Source organism: Nomascus leucogenys, chromosome 10 (genome assembly GCF_006542625.1).
Source record: "Nomascus leucogenys isolate Asia chromosome 10, Asia_NLE_v1, whole genome shotgun sequence".
NCBI classification, from domain to species: Eukaryota; Metazoa; Chordata; class Mammalia; order Primates; family Hylobatidae; genus Nomascus; species Nomascus leucogenys.
The window spans coordinates 74,079,322-74,094,236 of record NC_044390.1 but is presented as its reverse complement, the minus strand read 5'-3'; positions in this window follow the sequence as shown (position 1 = coordinate 74,094,236).

Genomic DNA, 14,915 nt, shown 5'->3' with positions numbered 1-14,915 from the left:
AAGGTGCACCACAGTTGAAGTTGGATAAGGACCATTAGGTGGGAAGCAGGATGGTCCAGAAAGAGGAAGAGTTGTCGGGTTCCCAGAGGCAGTCCAGTGGGAGGCACAGAGGGATGCAATACTGTTAGCAAAGGTCCGAAAGGTACAATGAAGAGTGTTGCACTTGGCGGGAGTCCAGATGGCATAGAAGGCACAGCACATGGGTTCTTGTAAGGTTTGGAATCTGGCCGGCCTTAAGGAGGTTGACTAGATTTCAATTAATCATAGCAGGGCTTGGTCAGGGAAGTGTTCAGTTAGAGCATTTGCCATAGAAAATTCATCATTTTCCTGACAAGATCCTAGTCTGCAGTAGAAGTGGCAAAGGGTTTGAGACAACTGGGTGCTGAAGAATCAAAAGCAGCCTGACAGCACTAATACCAACAGCACATGGCTCCTCCTCCATCCAACTTTTTTTCTGAGACAGGGTCTCACTCTATTGCCCAGGCTGGAGTGCAGTGGTGCAGTCATAGCTTACTGCAGCCTTGAACTCCTGGGCTCAAGCAATCCTCCTGCCTCAGCCTCTCAAGTAGCTAGGACTACAACTCTGCACCACCATGCCTGGCTAATTTTTTTTTTTTTTTAAGAGATGAGGGTCTTGCTATGTTGCCCATGTTGGTCTTGAAGTTCTAGGATCAAGCAATCCTCCCACCTCAGCCTCCCAAAGTGCTAGAATTACAGGTGTGAGCCACCATGCCCAGCCAACTTTTGTTTTTTAATAACAGCTTTATGGAGATTTGACATACCAAAAGATTTATCCATTGAAAGTGTACAGTTCAGTGCTTTTTAGTATACTGTATTCACAGAGTTGTGCAAACATCACCACTATCTAATTTTAGAACATTTCTTCTCAACAAAAAGAAATCTATGCCCCTGAACAGTCACTCTGCATCCCCACCTGTATTTGTTATTTTTTGTGTTTTTGATAATACCCGTCCTAACTGGGGTGAGATGATACCTCGTTGTGGTTTTGATTTGCATTTCTCTGGTGATTAGTGATGTTGAGTATGTTTTCATATATTTGTTGGCCATTTGTGTATCTTCTTTTGAGAAACGTTTGTTCAGATCATTTGCCTATTTTAAAATCAGATTGTTTATTTTTTGCTGTTGAAATGTTTGAGCTCCTTGTCTATTCTGGCTATTAACCCCTGTCATATGAATAGTTTGCAAGTATTTTCTCCCATTTTGTAGGTTGTTTTTTCACTCTGCTGATTGTTTCCTTTGCTGTATGGAAGATTGTTAGTTTGATATAATCCCATTTGTTTGTTTTTGCTTTTTTGCCTATGGTTTTGGGGTCTTATTAGTAAAATCTGTTTCCAGACCAATGTCCTGAAGTTCCTCCCCTATGTTTTCTTCCTGTAGTTTTATAATTTTAGGTCTTATATTTAGGTCTGATCCATTTTGAGTTGATTTTTGTATATGGCGAGAGATAGGGGTCTAGTTTCATTCTTCTGCATATGGATATTCAGTTTTTCCAGCACCATTAGTTGAAGAGATTGCCCCTTCCCCAATGAGTGTTCCCAGTGCCTTTGTCAAAAATAAGTTGGCTATAGATACTTTAATTAATTTACATGTCCTCTATTCTTTTCTATAGGTCTATGCGTCTGCTTTTATGCCAGTACTTTGCTGTTTTGGTAACCACGGCTTTGTAGTATATTTTGGAGTCTAGTAGTGTGTGATGCCTCCAGGTTTGTTCTTTTTGCTCAGGATTGCTTTGGCTATTTGGAGTCTTTTGTTCTATATAAACTTTACACTTTTTTTCTGTTTCTGTAAACAATATCATTGATATTTTGATAGAGATTGCATTGAATCTGTATTTTGCTTTGGGTAGTACCAGACTGCTTTTATGAAGTGCATATAACAATACCAAAACCTGACAAAGTGGAAAGTACAGATTAATATTAATTATAAATATCAATGAAAAAAATCTCAAATAAAATAGAATCAAAGAGTATCTGGTAGCCTATTAAAAAATAATACATCATGACCAAGTAGCACTTATTTTAGGAATGCAAGTAGGATTTACATTTGAAGAATCAGTAATAAAGAGGTTAGGGAGAAAAAAAATCGTATAATCTTCTTCAAGATGCTGAAACGAAATCTGAGAAAATTTGACACTTATTGTTGATTTTAAAAGCCATTAAATAGAAATAGATACATGCTTGACATGGTCAAAATACACTTGCACGTGCACACACACACGTTGCAAAAAAAAAAAAAAACCCTCAAATCTTTTATCTATTGAGGGCATTTCTTCAATAGATATCATCAAAATAATCTATCATCACAAGTAAGTCAAAGAATGCCACCATACTGAAAAAAGGTATTTGTGGATGCAAGAAAACAAGAGGACAAAATTAGCAATGTAAAACTTGGAAAGGAGGAAGTACGACTCATACCATTTGCAAATACAAATACTTATAACCCCAGGAAACCAAAGAGAGTCAGCTGAAAAGATACCATAAACAAGAAGAGAATTCAGTAAGACTTCAGATAGCAACAGCCTTCACATACACAAGCAACAGCTAGTATTAATAGAGGGTATGATGGCAAATATCCCATTTATCATAGTATAAATGAATGGATGAACAAATGAATTAATAGGGAATAAATAACAGGGAATGTTCCTGTATGAAGAAAACTATACTAAACACTTTTGAAAGACATAAGACAAATAGAGAGACATACAATGAATTTGTATAGGAAGACTCAATGTTATAAAGATATCATTTCTCCTTAAATTAATATATAAAATAATCACAATCTCAGTAAAACTACCATCAGATTCTTTTTGCTGGAACTAGACAGGTTGATAATAAAGTTCATATGAAAGACCAAATAAGAACAAATAGGAAAATCCAGACAAGAAGAGCAGTAACAAGTTTTATCAGATATTAAAACAAATATTATAAATCATGTATAAGTAAACTAGTAGGGTAATAGTGCATTAATAGACAGATCAACCAATGGAACAGAATGGAAAAGCCAGAAAAAGAGGCAATTGCATATGAAAATCTAGTGTATGATAAAGATGGCATCTCAAAGCAGTGGGAGAAAAAGACTTTATGGTTTTTTTAATTTTTAATTTTTGGGGGAGATAGTGACTGGCTCTGTCATCCAGGGGTGCAGTCGTGCTATTATAGCTCACTGCAGCCTTGAACTCCTGGGCTCAAGTGATTTCCCTGCCTCAATCTCCTGAGTATCTGAGACTACAGATGTGCACCACTACACCCAACTAACTTTCAAAAAAATTTTTGTAGAGATGGGATCTCACTATGTTGCCCAGTTTAGTATGGAACTCCTGGGCTCAAGTGAACATCCTGCTTGAGTCAACCAAAGTGCTAGGATTATAGACATGAGCCACTGTATCCAGCCTGGATTTCTTAATAAATGCTGTTGGAATAATTGGTTAGCCATATGAATAAAGATAAAATTAGATCCATTCTTCGCACTATGTACCAGGATAAGTTCCAAATGGACCAAATATTAAAATGTGAAAAATGGCATCTAGTGCTTATTTCTAAGTCCATTCTTCAAGAAAAAGATCTAGGGCTTGGAGAAGTGGCTGATTTTAGGGTTAGGGCAGGGAACATACAAAATGAGCCTGAAACATCTGTTAGTCCCAGGAAATCGAGGTGTGCTCAGAGCAAAAGGATGGAGGCATGTCAAGAAGACACAGGAGCCAACACAAAAGAGCTTCCAATAGCCAAACCTGGAAGAATTTGAGCAACAAAATAAATAACATAGTATTAGAATAGACCTCAAAGTATAAAATACATATCCATGCATCTATCTATAATAAATAAAGGAATAAATAAATAAATAGGGAAGAAGAGACAAATGTGCCATACAGAAGAATGCCAAATAATTTAAATAGATACTTCTCCCTCAAGGAGATAGAGCTTAATTCCCTTCCCACACTTGAACATGTTCTGGGCTTCCAAACACAGGGTATGAAAAGGGGAGGAAAAATGTAACTCTATGGTGGAGAATCCTGGTAAACTGTACCTCAGCCAGATCATCAAAGTTAACATCATGAATGATAAGTCATGTTGGTATCATGTGCCCTTGAGATGATTGTGGTGAGAATAAAACTTTGTCTCTGTGGTATTTCCGTAGTCTGTAACCCTAGTCTGTATGTGAGAAAAACACCAAACGCCAATGGAGGGATATTCTACAAAATTCATGGCCAGTATTCCTATAACTTGTCAGGGCCATCAAAAACAAGGAAAGTCTGAGAAACTGTCACAACCTGGAGGCAACTGAGGAGACATGACAAGTAAATGTAATGTGGCATCTTGGATGAGATACCAGAAAAAAACCTAGTGAGGCTGGGCATGATGGCTCATGCCTGTAATCCCAACACTTTGGGATGCTGAGGTGGGGGTGGGTATTGCTTGAGCTCAGGAGTTTGAAACCAGCCTGGGGAACGTGGTGAAATCCCATCTCTGCAAAAAAATTTTATTTTATTTATTTATTTTTTGAGACAGAGTCTCACTCTGTCATCCAGGCTGGAGTGCAGTGGTGTGATCTCGGCTCACTGCAGCCTCTGCCTCCTAGATTCAAGCCATTCTCCTGCCTCAGTCTCCTGGGTACCTGGGACTACAGGCATGCGCCACCATGCCTGGCTAATTTTTGTATTTTTAGTAGAGATGGGGTTTCACCATGTTGGCCATGCTGGTCTCAAACTCCTGACTTCAGGTGATCCACCTGCCTCAGCCTCCCAAAGTGCTAGGATTATAGGCATGAGCCACCATGCCCAGCCAAGAAATTTTTTTTTTAATTAACAGGGCTTGGTGGTGCATGCCTGTAGTCCTAGCTACTTAGGGAGGCTGAGGTGAGAGGATCACTTGAGCCCAGGAGCTCGAGGCTGCAGCAGTGAGCAGTGATCGCATCATTGCACTCCATCCTGGGGGACAGAGTGAGACCCTGTCAGAGAGAGAGAGAGAGAGAGAGAAAGAAAGAGGAAGGAAGGAAGGAAGGAAGGAAGGAAGGAAGGAAGGAAGGAAAGAAACAAGAAAAGGAAAAACCTAGTGAAATCCAAATAAAGTGCAGAGCTTAGTTAGTAGCCAGGTATCAATGTTGGTTCCTTGGTTTTCACAAATGTACCACAGCAATATAAAATGTTAACAATAGGGTAAACTGAGTGAGGGGTATACAAAAATGCTCTGTACTCTCTTTACAACTTTTCTGTAAATTTAAAACTTTTATAAAGTTAAAAATTTTGGGGGGAAAAATGAAATGATGCAAATACTAGAAGAAAGCAAAGGTGAATTTCTCTATTGGGATTGGAGGACATTTCTTCACTATTCCTCAAAACCTAAGTGGCCAGGTGTGGTGGCTCACACCTGTAATTCCAGCACTTTGGGAGGCCAAGGCAGGAGGATTGCTTGAGCTCAGGAGTTTGAGACCAGCCAGGACAACATGGTAAAACCCTGTCTCTACAAAAAATACAAAAATTATCCAGGTGTGGTGATGTGGGCCTGTAGTGCCAGCTACCAGGAGGCTGAGGTGGGAGGGTCCCTTGAGGCCAGGAGGTTGAGGCTACAGTGAGCTGAGATTGTGCCACTGCACTCCAGCCTGGGCAACAGAGTGAGATCATGTCTCGAAAACAAACAAACAAAACAACCAAAAAAACCAAAAACCTAGAAGCAATAAGGGAAAAAGATTAATAAATCTGATAAGACAAAAAGTTGTGTATTAGTTTGTGAGGTTTATCATAACAATCACAGACTGGGTGGCTTAAACCAGGGGTTCCCAACCCCCAGGCCGTGGACTTGTACCAGTCCGTGGCCTGTTAGGAATGGGGACACACAATGGGAGGTGAGCGGCGAGTGAGCATTACTGCCTAAGTTCTGCCTCCTGTCAGATCAACGGCAGCATTAGTTTCCTATAGGAGTGTGAAACCTATTGTGAACTGCACATCCGAAGCATGTAGGTTGCACGCTCCTTATGAGAGAATCTAATGACTAATGAACTGAAGAGTTCCATCCTGAAATCATCCCCCGCCCAAGTCCATGGAAAAATTGTCCCCCACACTGGTCCTTCATGCCAAAAAGGTTGGGGACTACTGAGTTAAACAACAGAAATTCATTTTCTCATGATTTTGGAGGCTACAAATTTGAAATCAAGGCATCATCAAGGTTGGTTTCTTCTGATGCTTTCTCCTTGGTTTGTGGATGGCTGCCTTCTCTTTGTCTTCTCATGGTCTTTCCCCTGTGTCTGTGTCCTAATCTCTTATAAGAGGACATAAGGGCCAGGTGCGGTGGCTCACGCCTGCAATCCTAACACTTTGGGAGGCCAAGGTGGGTGGATCACCTGAGGTCAGGAGTTCAAGACCAGCCTGGCCAACATGGTGAAACCTCGTCTCTACTAAAAATACAAAAATTAGCCAGGCATGGTGGCAGGCACCTGTAATCCCAGCTACTTGGGAGGCCGAGGCAGGAGAATTGCTTAAACCCGGGAGGCAGAGGTTGCAGTGAGCCAAGTTCTCTCCACTGCACTCCAGCCTGGGAGAAAGAGAGACTCCACCTCACACACACACACACACACACACACAAAAGTTAGAGCCTACAAATAAGACCTCATTTTACATGCAACTTACATCACAAAGGGTTAATGTTCTTAACATATAAAGAATTTCTAGGCCAGATGTGGTGGCTCACACCTGTAATCCCAACACTTTTGGGAGGCTGAGGTGGGTGGATCAGTTGAGATCAGGAGTTGGAGACCAGCCTGGCCAACATGGTGAACCCCCATCTCTACTAAAAATAAAAAATAAAAAAAATTAGCTGGGTGTGGTGGCGCATGCTACTCTCTTACAAGAGGACATAAGGGCCGGGCCCAGCTACTTGGGAGGCTGAGGCCGGAGAATCACTTGAACCCAGAAGATGGAGATTGCCGTGAGCTGAGATCATACCACTGCACTCCAGCTTGGGTGACAGAGTGAGACTCTATCTCAAAAAAATTTTTTTTCCTAAAAATGGAAAAGAGAAAGACCAAGAATTATATTTTTAAATGAGAAGATATTTCATGCACAAAAAATGCAAAGACATTGGAAAATATACTTAACTTGGCTCATCATAAATTCTCACTTTCCACCTATCAGATTGGCAAAACTCCAAAGTTCACAAATATACTTCGTTATCAGGCTTCGGTTAGCAGGCACTTTTACACATTGCTGATAGGAATACAAAAATAGTACAAGCCTCGTGGAGAAGAACTTAGCACTGTATAGCAAAATGACATATGCAAATGCTCTTTGACCCAGAAACCTAACTTCCAGGAAGATATCCCAGGGATTCACTGGCAGAAATATGAAGAAAATATACACACAAGGTTGGTCACTGCAGCACTATTTGTAATAGCAAAAGACTGGAAACAGTTCAAATATTCAGTAGGAGACTAGTTGAATAAACTGTGGTGTTTCCTCACAGTAGAATCATAGGCACCCGTGTAAAGGAATGAGGAACATCTCTGTATACTACCATGGAGTGATTTCTAGAATATACCATTAAGTGGAAAAGCAAGGTAGACGAAAGTGTACACTTTAATATGCTAATATTTGAGGGAGGAAGGAGATGAAAAAATTTTCAAAGTTGGTAAGAATCCTGTCAAAGGACTCAGGAGCCAGATCAAAGAGTCTTCCACTGGCCAAAAAAACCAAAACCAAAAACAAAACAATTTGAGCATCATTAAAAATGACCACTACAGTGAAGTGAAACACATCAAATATCATTAAATCAATGAGTTTGCAATGTTATTCAAACCCAAAAACTCATAGTCATTTCTGGAGGTCTCAAGAGAACCAATTAATCTTTCTGAAAATTAGTAAATGATACAGTTTGGCTGTGTCCCCACCCAAATCTCATCTTGAATTGTAACTCCCATAACCCCACGTGTCATGGGAGGGACCTGGTGGCAGGTAATTGAATCATGGGGGTGGGTTTTTCCCATGCTGTTCTTGTGATAGAGAAGAAGTCTCACAAAATCTGATGGTTTTATAAAGGGCAGTTCCCCTACACACACTCTCTTGCCTGCCGCCATGTAAGATGTGCCTTTGCTCCTCCTTCATCTTCTGCCATGAGGCCTCCCCAATCATGTGGAACTGTGAGTCCATTAAACCTCTTTTTCTTTATAAATTGCGCAGTCTTGGGTATGTCATTATTGGCAGCATGAGAACAGACTAATACAGTAAATAAAGAGAAAGAATCAAGCAGTTGACCTGCTTTTCTTATATGAACTATAGCTGAGGACAATCAAATAGTTGATGAAAGAAAAGCTTCTCCTTATAGAAGTGTCCTGGCTAATATAAGAAGGATTGATAAAATTAGAATATCACCATTCTGCAAACCATTAATGAAATGATAGGTGTACCAACCATGGATGATCATCAGTGGCCACTAACATCACAGAAAAAGACAAGCAAGTATTATTAATAAATGCCTCCTGATGGAAGTACATACCTCTCCCTATGAAAGAGAATTTCAAACTGGTCTGATCAAACCTCCAGATCTTATAAGACTACAGAGACAGAGAAACATGTTAAACAACAGCACAAGGAAGCAATCAACAAATCCAAACTGTGGAAGTTATATGGGGAAAATGACCCATTTAGTCAACAAATAAACTTCAAGGAAAACAGGGAAATGGAATGGGAATCTATAGATTAAAAGAGATTTCAAAAATTACAAAAATTTTCTCCGTTTACCTGTGTAACAAATCTGTATATCCTGCACGTGTACTCTGGAACTTAAAAAAAGAAAAAAGAGAGATTTAAGAGTCAACCAAATGAATTTATGGACCTCATTTACATCCCATTTTGAACAAATCACTGCTAAAAAAAATTTTAAGACTCTAAGGGAAATTTGAACACTCACTGGATATTTAATGATACTAAGGAATTATTATTTTTTAGTGTGACCGTGATATTGTGGCTGTGATTTAAAGAGTCCCTATAATTTAGTACCTACTGTAATGTTGATGAATTAAATAATATTATGTCTGGGATTTGCCTAAAAATAATCTATGGGTGGGGAAGAGAGAGAGTAGGGGCATAAATTATACAAGACTGGCTGTTAGTTGATAATCATAAAGCTGCATTTGGAAGCAACCCAAGTGTCCATCAATAGATGAATGGATAAAGAAGATATGGTACATACACACAATGGAGTACTATTCTGCCATAAAAAAAGAATGAGACCTTGTCATTTGCAACAACATGGATGGAACTGGAGGTCGTTATGTTAAGTGAAATAAGCCAGGCACAGAAAGACAAACATTGCATGTTCTCACTTATTTGTGGGATGTAAAAATCAAACAATTGAACTCATGGAGATAGAGAGTAGAAGGATGGTTATAAGAGGGTGGGAATGGTAGTGAGGGGCTGGGGTGAGGGAGGTGGGGATGGTTAATGGGTACAGAAAGCAAATAGAATGAATAATACCTATTATTTGATAGCACAATGGGGAGACTATAGTCAATAATAATTGTACTTTTAAAAATAGCTAAAAGAGTATAATTGGATTGTTTGTAACACAAAGGATAAATGCTGGAAGGGATGGATACCCCATTCTCTGTGATGTGATTATTTCACATTGCATGCCTTTATCAAAACATCACATGTATCCTATAAATATATACACCACTATGTACCCACAAAAATTTAAAAATTTTAGCTGGGTGCAGTGACTCATGCCTGTAATCCTAGCACTTTGGGAGGCCAAGGCGGGTGGATCACTTGAGGTCAGGAGTTTGAGACCAGCCTGGCCAACATGGTGAAACCCTGTCTGTACTAAAAATACAAAGAAAGTAGCCAGGTGTGGTGGCAGGCGGCTGTAATCCCAGCTATTCGGGAGACTGAGGCAGGAGAATCGCTTGAAACCAGGAGGTGGAGGTTGCGCCACTGCCCTCCAGCCTGGGCGACAGAGCGAGACTCCGTCTCAAAACAACAATAACCAACAAAAAATTTAAAAAGCAAGAATGAAAAAAAAGCTGAGTGATGTGTACATGGGGGAAGGGGGTGGAATTGGGAAAGAAAGCAAAGGAAAAGTATCAGCAAATCCAAGTTATTTATAAAAATATTACTGAAACTAGTTTATTTAGGGCTATGCTGAAAGTTTTGAGTTAATAGCATTATTTTAACTATTCTTGGGAAGACCGACTTTGTAGCCCCCTATAGGATAGCTTAAGTGAGGAGAAACTGGAAGAAGAGAGGCTGATTAGGCTATCATCAATTAGTTCGGACTGAGAACTCGTGGTGCAATTGTTAAGGGGCCTTTTCCGGTTGCTCAGGAATTGACACTCGGATCTCAGTTGAAACGTGTAGGAGTTAGTTCTCCCCCACAGGAGGCAAGCACCAACACCTGAGGCTAGACACCTAGATCCTCTACTGTTGAAGGTGAAGGTGCAGTGTTTGGGGTGCGAAGTTTTCCTCTCCCTTAGGCCAAGAGAGAGAAGGTCCCCAAAGAATCACTGGTAAGTATTGGAGGGCCCACAATACAAGAAGAATAACGTCTTACTCCCACTCTTTTCATCTGCTTAGGCAAGGGCTAACTGATCTGTCTCTGTGCCTACCTGAGCACTGGAAAGAGAATGAAGACGGCAGACCTTTCCTCCTTGAAGCAAAGAATTGCTTGGAAAGTTAGTTGTGAGGTGGGGGAAAGGGGTACCTGAACCATCCAAATCTTTCCAAGCATCACCTCCTCAGGGAAGCCTTTTGTGTTCTCCCCGTGCAAACTAACTTCCCTTCTTACCTGTTCTTCCGGAACTATTTTTCCTTTAGAGCATTTATTTATCTTATCCAGGAGTGCCAAGGGACAGAATACAGTCATGGGTTCTTAGTTTTTGCTTCTGGTTGGGCCAGTAAAGCCCCTTCCTCTTGCATCTTTTCTGCTTATCACTAGAGACAGAAACAAAAAACCATGGTTTCAGGCTGCTGAAAGCCTAAAGCAAAACAAAACAGAACAGCAACAACAACAAAATAAGGCAGGTTGGACAAGCTTATATAATGTCTTTAAAAAAAATTCCATCCATTTTATCTCTACCTGGTACAAATTAAGCATTTGTTAAATTTAATTGGAGAAATGAATGGAGAAATGAATGAATTAAAGAAAGGGGAACTCTTGGGTTTTGACCAACAATCATAATCATATTTAAAAGTACAAATGTATACATGACATAAGCATTAAAATACTGGATAGATATGCACAGAATGTTAACATTGATTTTATTTTAGTGGTAGGATTTCAATTTATTTTTTTCTTTGTAATTTAACAAATTTCTACAATGATGTTAATTTCTTTTCAAATCAGAAGCAAGAAAACACTACAGAATACACTATGCTAAGCGCATTGTTGTTAAGGAACCAGGTTATGTCTCTGCTACTTACCACCCATGTGACCTGGGGCAAGTCATTGCCTCACTGACTATCAGTTTCCTCATCTATAAAGTGGGGATAATCAAAGAACTGGGTGGCTGTGAGGATTAAGTGGGAGAATTCACGTAGGGCTTGGTACCGAAAGACTCTGGTCTTTAAATGTCAACTATTATTTTTGCCTTTGGGGAAAACATTTCTTGCCCTTGGCACTGTGATACATTTCTACTGTAAATATGTATGTAAATTCATTTGGTCATAGTGAATACTATTTATTAATAAATGCTAAACCTCAGTTTTGCTTAGAATTTAAAATAATTCAATGCATCACCAACAGGTGGCAGCATATCACAGCTTCTTTACAACAGTTGAACCCACGGTGTCATTGTACAATTTTCCCTATTAGAACCTGTTTTTAAAGGGAAGAAGCTTTACAGTTTAAAAGGAAAAGACCTTAGAGTTAATTTAATTCAGCTCCTTCAGTGTACATATATGGAAACCTGGAGATGCAGTAAAAACAAAGAACACGTCCTGTTCTGCTAGGAAAGGGCAGGGTTGCGGGAAGAGGTGGGGAGAAAAATCCCTGAGTGTACTTCATGCCTGAATTTGCAGTATTTCTGCAATATCCACTTTAACTAATCAAGAAAACTTAGAACACATGGCAGAAAACATTTTCTAGTTCTCAAATGGAAATATCAACTTGGGGAGTAAAGAATATATCTCATTGTCATGCACAGTAGGTAGTTGATGACTCAAAATATGGAGATTCCCCCACCTCACCTCTTTTTTAAAGCTTTTTGCAGCTGACAGAGGCATTGCCCCTTGTCATGGCACTGGATCCTCATAATCGGGGGCAAGGGTTATCATTGCTATTGTGCCGACGAGGAAATGAAGAAGAAAATGCCCTCATAAACAGGGGACAAGAATTCAAATCCTTATTTGAATTCTTTATTTATTTCTTCCTTCCTTCCTGCATTCATTGAAAACATGCATTTATTAACTTCCTGTTGTGTGCCAGTGCTCTGCTAGCTGTTGGAGATGCATGGCTCACTGGGAATACACCTCCAAAAGGTCACATTCTCTGTCCTTAAAGGGTTAGGGTGTCTGAACTGCATGATACCAAATTCCTGTCTCTTTCTACCACACACACACCTGCACAGTCCTCTGCATGCATAGTAGGTACCCAAAAAATATCTGCTGTACTGGGCAGTCTGGGCACATCACCAAAGGCCCTTGAGACCACTGAATTGCAAAGATGGTATAATGTTTGACTGCAGTAGTCAAATATTATGATAGTCAAACATTACAGGCTCAGAACAACTTTTTAAATGTCTAAAATTTGTTTATATATGTATACTCTTTCCCACTCAGAAAGCACTTAGGGGCTGTAGGATGTCTGCATATTCAATGAAGTTTTTGTGTTTTGAATAGTAGCCCCCAGATCTCTTTCAAAATACGTGAGGATAGCTAAATCCATGCAGCCCTAGTTGGACTGCTAGATGGCAGTAGCAGCACATGCTGTTTTTAGACTCTAGTCAGTCAATCTCATAGAGAGGAAGGGGCCTTCAGGAGCAGCTGGTCTATACCCTTTCATAGATGGGAAGGCTGAGGCCCCCAAAGGAAAGGGCACCAACTAAGGCGAGGTAACTAGTTAGCCAAACAACCTACAATTGGCTGAATTATATACAGGTTGCTGACTTTTATGATTTAATACTTGCATGAAAAGTTTCTTTATGGATACACTCAAAAACTATTTTAAACGTTTTTGTGTAAAATTGTTTTGGAAAACAAAAAAAACAAAAAGAAAAAAGCAAACAAAAGAATGGAAAATGAGGTTAAAAGTAAATCTCTCTCCCACCCCACCTTAGGTCTCCTCCCTGGAGGAGGAACTTGCTACCAAGTTTTTGAATAACTATCCAGAGATATATTTAATTAAGTACACACACAGAAATGCATATGCGTACACACACTTGGCTATGGTGCATTCGTAATATCTAAACTGTGTGTGTGTGTGTGTGATCAGATGGATATAGCATATATGAAATACAAAATAATATGAACAAAAGCATGAAAGCTGTGGCCCCCAGGAAAATGTCTCCTTCACTTTCCCAGCCTCCACTAAAAAAAAAAAAAAAGAAGAAAAAGTCCATAAAATAGTTTCGAAACTCTGGAGTGGCTTTATTTTTATTATTATTATTTTTTTACCATTTCTCTGTTGATTTAACAGATTAAAACTCTGCCAGTGGCACCCATAGTATCAATCTTGGTAAATCCTGCCTTCTGAAGCTCTCCCTGCCATAATTAAATTACTGTAAATACAATTAGAAGGTCCCTCTAGGTGGTCTGTGTGACACCAACCCCAAAGGAATTGTCTTGAGATATTTGAACCAAAAGTAAAGAGCAAAGTGGCGGAATCCCCTTAATCTTTGGGGCCAGTTCTTTGAGGATTTGTGGCCATGAAATAACAGGCAGTCGGTTTTAGGCAGAGCAAGCGGCACTTTCAGGAGTTATTTTTCTCAACCATCACTGGCCTTTAGGGTCAGCGTGGGGGATCCGGTCTCCGCTGCCAGCTTCCTGCCCTCCTCCTCCGCACTGCCTAGTAATTTGCAAATTCTGCTTCCAATCTGGAATAGCACAGTCTAGGGTAGTTAGTACTTTGCATCCAACACTTTTGCATAGTGTTGGGAGCTGTTGCTATGTGGTCCACGTGTGTTACTCAACAAGCTTAAACTTTGCATAGCCCGTGCTAAACTAATTTGCGTCAATTTGTCTACATCATGCCAACAATCGTCCTGAGAGTCCTGAATAGAACATACAAGGCTACTGATAAAGGCCCTCAGCACAGATGCTGCCAGCCATTCTGCGGGGCCCCACTGTTGCTAGTTCTTCACCATGGTTTCTTCATATCCTAGTGACAATGTTAGTTTTTCCACTGTGGAGTTAAAACTTTTTTTTTTTTTTGGTAACAAAAGGCAGTGCCTATACAACTGGCACTCCAACTGATTTTTTTTTTTTTTTTAGGAAAGACACGGCTGAATTCTAGTCCTGGTGTTTCCTAACAACTTTTTTTTTTTTTTGCAAGTTTCAGAGAAAGCAACTGGAGTTAAATTTTTTAGAAAGTGTTTGTGCAACAGTGACAAGATGCTTGTCTAACAATCTGTCATTATGTTGGACTAAAACTTTAAACCTAAAAACTCATTACTTTTTATGGAAAGATGTAGTGTTCTAAGTAAGAACATAATTAACATTTAGGACCAAAGATACCAGAAGCAATACGAGAAAACCAAAGTAGTTTGTGCTATATGAACTCTAGAAAATAATCTCCTATTTAGGAGAAATTTCTATTTATTTTCAAAGCCAGATGTGGGAATATATTGATCCAGCCAGTTTAGAGAAAGCACCAGAAAGCCTGGGGAGCTAATTTAATTGAATTGCTATAGGAAATTGTCCAGGCTGGAGTGCAGTGGCACAATCATGGCTCATTGCAGCCTTGAACTCCTGGGAT